This window comes from Cervus canadensis, chromosome X (genome assembly GCF_019320065.1).
Source record: "Cervus canadensis isolate Bull #8, Minnesota chromosome X, ASM1932006v1, whole genome shotgun sequence".
Classification (NCBI taxonomy): Eukaryota; Metazoa; Chordata; class Mammalia; order Artiodactyla; family Cervidae; genus Cervus; species Cervus canadensis.
In genome coordinates, this window is record NC_057419.1 from 56,866,536 (window position 1) to 56,872,563 (window position 6,028).

Below are 6,028 nucleotides of genomic sequence, written 5' to 3' on the forward strand. Positions count from 1 at the left end.
TGGAATCAAGATTTCCAGGAGAAATATCAATAACTCCAGATATGCAGATGACACCAGCCTTATGGCAGAAAGTGAAGAACTAAAGAGCCTCTTGATGAAAGAGGAGAGTGAAAAAGTTGGTTTAAAGCTCAACATTCAGAAAACTAAGATCATGGCATCTGGTTCCATCACCTCATGGCAAATAGATGGGGAACCCATGGAAGCAGTGAGAAACTTTATTTTTTTGGGTTTCAAAATCACTGCAGATGGTGATTGCAGCCATGAAATTAAAGGATACTTGCTCCTTGGAAGGAAAGTTATGACCAACCTAGACAGCATATTAAAAGGGAGAGACATTACTTTACCAACCAGGGTCCATCTAGTCAAAGCTATGGTTTTTCCAGTAGTCATGAATGAATGTGACAGTTGGACCATAAAGACAGCTGAGCACGGAGGAGTGGTTGCTTTTGAACTGTGGTGTCAGAGAAATCTCTTGAGAGTCCCTTGGACTGCAAGGAGATCCAACCAGTCCATCCTGAAGGAAATCATCTCTGAATATTCATTGGAAGGACTGATGCTGAAGCTGAATCTCTGATCCTTTGACCGCCTGGTGCAAAGAAATGACTCATTGGAAAAGACCCTAATGCTGGGAAAGATTGAAGGTAGGAGGAGAAGGGGTCAACAGAGAATCAGATGGTTGGATGGCATCACTGACTCGATGGAAATGAGTGTGAGAAAGTTCTGGGAGTTGGTGATGGACAGGGAGGCCTGGTGTGCTGCAGTCCATGGGGTTGCAAAGTGTTGGACATGACTGAGTGACTGAACTGGAGTGAAATGAACTGAGGTTCATCCACCCTATTAGAACTGACACAAATATGTTCTTTTCTATAGCTGAGTAATATTTCACTGTGTATCTATACCACAAGTTCTTTATCCATTCATTTATCAATGGACATCTAAGCTTCTTTATTGTTCTTAGTTATTGTAAGTGGTGCTGCAAGGAACCTTGGGGACATTTGTCTTTTTCAATTATAGTTTCCTCAGGCTTTACTGGAATTACTGGGTCTTATGCAAGTTTTATTCCTAGTTTTTAAAGTAATATACATACTGTTCTCCATATCGACTCTATCAATTTCCATTCTCAATAGTACAAGTGGGTTCCCTTTGTTCCACACCCTCTCCTTAATTTATTGCTTGTAGATTTTTTTATGGTGGCCATTCTGACTGGGGTCAGATGATAGCTCATTGTAGTTTTGATTTGCATTTCTCTAATAAAGAGCAGTATTGAGCATCTTTTCATGTGTTTTTTTTTGCCACTTGTACGTCTTCTTTGGAGAAATGTCTGTTTAGGTCTTTTGCCCACTTTCTGATTGGGTTGTTTATTTTTCTGGTGTTGAGCTGCATGAGCTGCTTGTATAATTTGGAGGTTTATTTTTATCAATTGTTTCATTTGCTATTAGTTTTTCCGATTCTGAGGTCTGTCTTTTCCCCTTGTTTATAGTTTCCTTCTTGTACAAAAGCTTTTCAGTTTAATTATGTCACATTTGTTTATTTTTGTTTTTTATCCCCATTACTTTAGGAGGTGGGTCAGAGAGGATATTTCTGTGATTTATGTCACAGAGTGTTCTGCCTATATTTTCCTCTAAGGGTTTTGTAGTTTCTGCTCTTACATTTAAGTCTTTAATCAATTTTGAGTTTGTTTTTGTGTACGGTGTTAGGAAGTGTTCTAATTTCATTCTTTTACATGGAACTGCCCTATTTTACCAGCACCAATTATTGCAGTGATCGTCTTTTCTTCCATTGTATATTTTTGCCTCCTTTGTCAAAGATAAGATGCCCATAGGTGTGCTGATTTATCTCTGGGCTTTCTATTGAGATGTCTTGTAGATATTAATTAGGTCCAACTGGTCCAATGTATTGTTTAAAGCTTGTGTTGCCTTATTAGTTTTCTGTCTGAATGATCTGTCCATTGGAGTGAGTTGAGTGTTTAAATTCCCCACTATTACTGTGTTACTGTTCACTTCCCCTTAATAGTTGTTAGCATTTGCCTATTGAGGTGCTCCTATGTTGGGTGCATATATATTTATAACAGTTACATCTTCATGGATTGACCCCTTGATCATTATGTAGTGTCCTTCTTTGTCTCTTGTTATGTTTTCTATTTTAAAGTGTATTTTATCTGATATGAATATTGCTACTCCTTCTTTCTTTTGATTTCTGTTTGCATGGAATATTTTTTCTCTCTCCTCAATTTCAGTCTGTATGTATCCCTAGGTCTGAGTTGGGTCTCTTGTAGACAATGTATATAGGAGTCTTTTTTTTCCCCCAATTATTTTTATTAGTTGGAGGCTAATTACTTTACAATATTGTAGTTGTTTTTGCCATACATTGACATGAATCAGCCATGGATTTACATGTGTTCCCCATCCTGAACCCCCTTCCCACCTCCCTCCTCATCCCATCCCTCTGGGTCATCCCAGTGCACCAGCCCCGAACACTTGTCTCATGCATCCAACCTGGACTGGCGATCTGTTTCACACTTGATAATATGCATGTTTCAATGCTGTTCTCTCAGATCATCCCACCCTCGCCTTCTTTGTAGTCTTGTTTTTGTATCTCTTCAGCCAATCTGTGTCCTTTGATTGGAGCATTTTGACCTTTTACATTTAAGATGATTATTGATATGTATGACCTTATTACCATTCACTTTATTGTTTTGGGTTTGTTTTTATAGGACTTTTTGTTGTTGTTGTGTTTCCTATCTATAGAAATTCCCCTAGCATTTGTTGAAGAGCTGGTTTGGTGGTGCTGAAATCTCTTAACTTTTGCTTGTCTGTAAAACTTTTGATTTTTCCTTCAAATCTGAATGAGATGCTTACTGGATAGGGTAATCTTGGTTGTAGGTTTTTCCCTTTCATCACTTTAAGTATATCCTGTCATTCCCTTCTGGCTTGCAGAGTTACTGTTGAAAGATCAGCTGTTAGCCTTACAGGGATCCCCTTGTATGTTATTTGTTGCTTTTCCCTTGCTGCTTGTAGTATTTGTTCTTTGTGTTTAATTTTTGTTAGTATTATTATATAGAGAAATATGTATTGGCATGTAGCCATTTGGGTTTATTCTGTATGGGACTCTCTGAGCTTCCTGGATTTGGGGGAATATTTTCTTTCTTATTTTAGGGAATTTTTTGACTATAATCTCCTCAAATATTTTCTTATGCCCTTTCCTTTTTTCTAATTCTTCTGGGACCTATATGATTTGAATGTTGGGGAGCTTAATGTTGTCCCAGAGGTCTCTGAGACTGTCCTCATTATTTTTTATTCTTTTTCCTTTTTTCTTCTCTGCTTCAATTATTTCCACCATCTATCTTCCACTTCATTTAAACGTTTTTCTAATTCAGCTTCCCTACTGTTGGTTCCCTCCAGTGTATTTTTAATTTCAGTTATTGTGTTGTTCATTCAGTTCAGTTCAGTCACTCAGTCATGTCCCCATGGACTGAAGCACACCAGGCTTCCCTGTTCATCACCAATTCCTGGAGCTTGCTTAGACTCATGTCCATCAAATCGGTGACGCCATCCAACTATCTTATCCTCTGTTGTCCTCTTCTCCTCCTGCCTTCAATCTTTCCCAGCATTAGGGTCTTTTCCAATGAATCAGTTCTTCGCATCAGGTGGCTGAGGTATTGGAGTTTCAACTTCAGCATCAGTTCATTATTGATTGTTTATTCTTTCTTCTCAGTCCTCATTAAACATTTCTTGTAGCATATTGACACGTGCATCTATTTATCGATGTCTCCATTTTATTTTCAAGGTTTTGGATCATCTTTACTACCATTACTCTGGATTTTTTTCAAGTAGACTGCTTATTTCCTGTTCCTTTGTTTGGTCTTGTGGGTTTTTACCAAGTTTCTTCATCTGCTGCATATTTCTCTGTCTTTTCATTTTGTTTAATTTACTGTGTTTGGGGTCTCCTTTCTGAAGGCTGGAAGGTCACAGTTCTTAATTTTGGAGTCTGTCCCCTGTGGATGGGGTTGGGCCAATGCCTTTTGAAGGTTTCCTGGTTGGGGGGACTTGTGCCTATGTTCTGATGGATGGAGCTGGGTCTTGTCTTTCTGGAGGGCAGTGCCATTCCAGTGGTGTGTTTTGGTGTCTATGGGTTCTGTATGGCTTTGGGCAGGCTGTCTGCTAATGTTCAGGGTTGTGTTCCTGTTTTGCTGAAGAATTGATGTGGGGCATCTGGCATTGGAGCTTTCTGGCCTTTGGGTGTGTCTTGGTCTTAGTACTGAGATGGAGGCCTCTGGGAGGGCTCTGGCCTATTAATGTTCCATGGGGTCCCGAGTTCTCTGGTGGTCCAAGGTCTTGGATTTGAGTCTCTTGCCTCTGGGATTCAGTCCCTACCCCTTACAGTAGCATCAAAACTTCACAGGTCACACAGCACAGAAGACCAAACCCCTAGACCAATGGTCAAACAACTATCAACAGCCATGAACTCCCAAAGAGATTTACACACTTACATAGGGAAAAGAAGACGGAAGAAGGAGAAAAGGGGGAGGGGGTAAAAGGACAAGAAGAGGTGTCAAAAGAGAAGAGAGCAATCATGCCAATAATCAAACCCCTAAGTGAAAATCAACACTAAAATTTAGACTATCAAAGATACAAAATTAAAATCAAAAGATCAAAAAGCAAAAATCAAAAACATAGAAAGAATTAGACAGAATCAGATACAAACCATGAAAAACAAAATTCAAAGACATGGAATTTATTTCTTTAATCGTTTTTTTAATTAATAATTTTTTAATTGAAGGATAATTACATAATTTTGTTGTTTTCTTTCAAACCTCAACATTAATCATCCATAGGTGTACATATATCCCCTCCCTTTTGAACATACCTCCCATCTCCCTCCTCATCCCACACCTCTAAGTTGATACAGAGCCCCTGTTTGAGTTTCCTGAACTATACAGCAAATTCCCATTGGCTCTGTACTTTACATATGGTAATGTAACTTTCCATGTTACTCTTTCCATACATCTCACACTCTCGTCCCCTCTCTCTATATCCATATATCTGTTTCTCCATTGCTGCCCTGTAAATAAATTCTTCAGTACCATTTTTCTAGATTCTGTATATATACATTAGAATACGATATTTGTCTTTCTCTTTCTGACTTACTTCACTCTGTATAATAGGTTCTAGCTTCATCCACCTCATTAGAACTGACTCAAATACATTCCTTTTTATGGCTGAGTAATTTTCCATTGTGTATACATACCACAACTTATCCATTCATCTGTCGATGGACATCTAGGTTGCTTCCATATTCTATTATTCTTCCATGTGCTATTGTAAATAGTGCTGCAATGAACAATTGGATACATGTGTCTTTTTCAATTTTGGTTTCCTCAGGGTATATGCTTAAGAGTGGGATTGCTGGGTCATATGGTGGTTTTATTCCTAGTTTTTTAAGGACTCTCCATACTGTCTTCCATAGTGGTTGTATCAATTTACATTCCCATTAAAAATGCAAGAACATTCCCTTTTCTACACACCCTCCTTAGCATTTATTGTTTGTAGACCTTTTGATGATGGTCATTCTGACTGGTGTGAGGTGATAACTCATTGTAGTTTTGATTTACATTTCTCTAATAATGAGGACGTTGAGCATCTTTTCATGTGTTTGTTAGCCATATGTATGTCTTCTTTGGAGAAAAACAAATATTGAATGCCTCATGAATTTGCATGTCATCCTTTCACAGGGCCATGCTAATCTTCTCTGTATTGTTCCAATTTTACTATATGTACTGATGAAGCGAGCACTAGGGTGTTTTTTGTTTTGTTTTTTTAAGAAAAAGGATATAAAAATAAAAATTAAAGGAGTAAAAATAATCCATATTTGGACAATATGAGATTTTAAAAAGGGGAAAAAAGAGGGGGAAATATATAGAATGGTAGTTAGAAGACTATCCCAGTGATTCATCTGTCTTTCTGCTCCAGTTAATTTGCTTACTCAGAAATTACTCCAATATATCTAGAAAGGTCTCTGGACCAGTTGT

The 6,028-nt window shown here is 38.1% G+C and overlaps 1 non-coding gene across 1 annotated transcript; it reads right to left on the minus strand.

Annotated features, from left to right (window-relative positions):
* Positions 1-5,686: 5,686 nt before the first annotated feature.
* Positions 5,687-5,792, minus strand: LOC122436115. Its single transcript, XR_006267885.1, has one exon. It is a non-coding gene; the product is annotated as a U6 spliceosomal RNA (small nuclear RNA).
* Between the last annotated feature and the right edge of the window lie 236 nt (positions 5,793-6,028).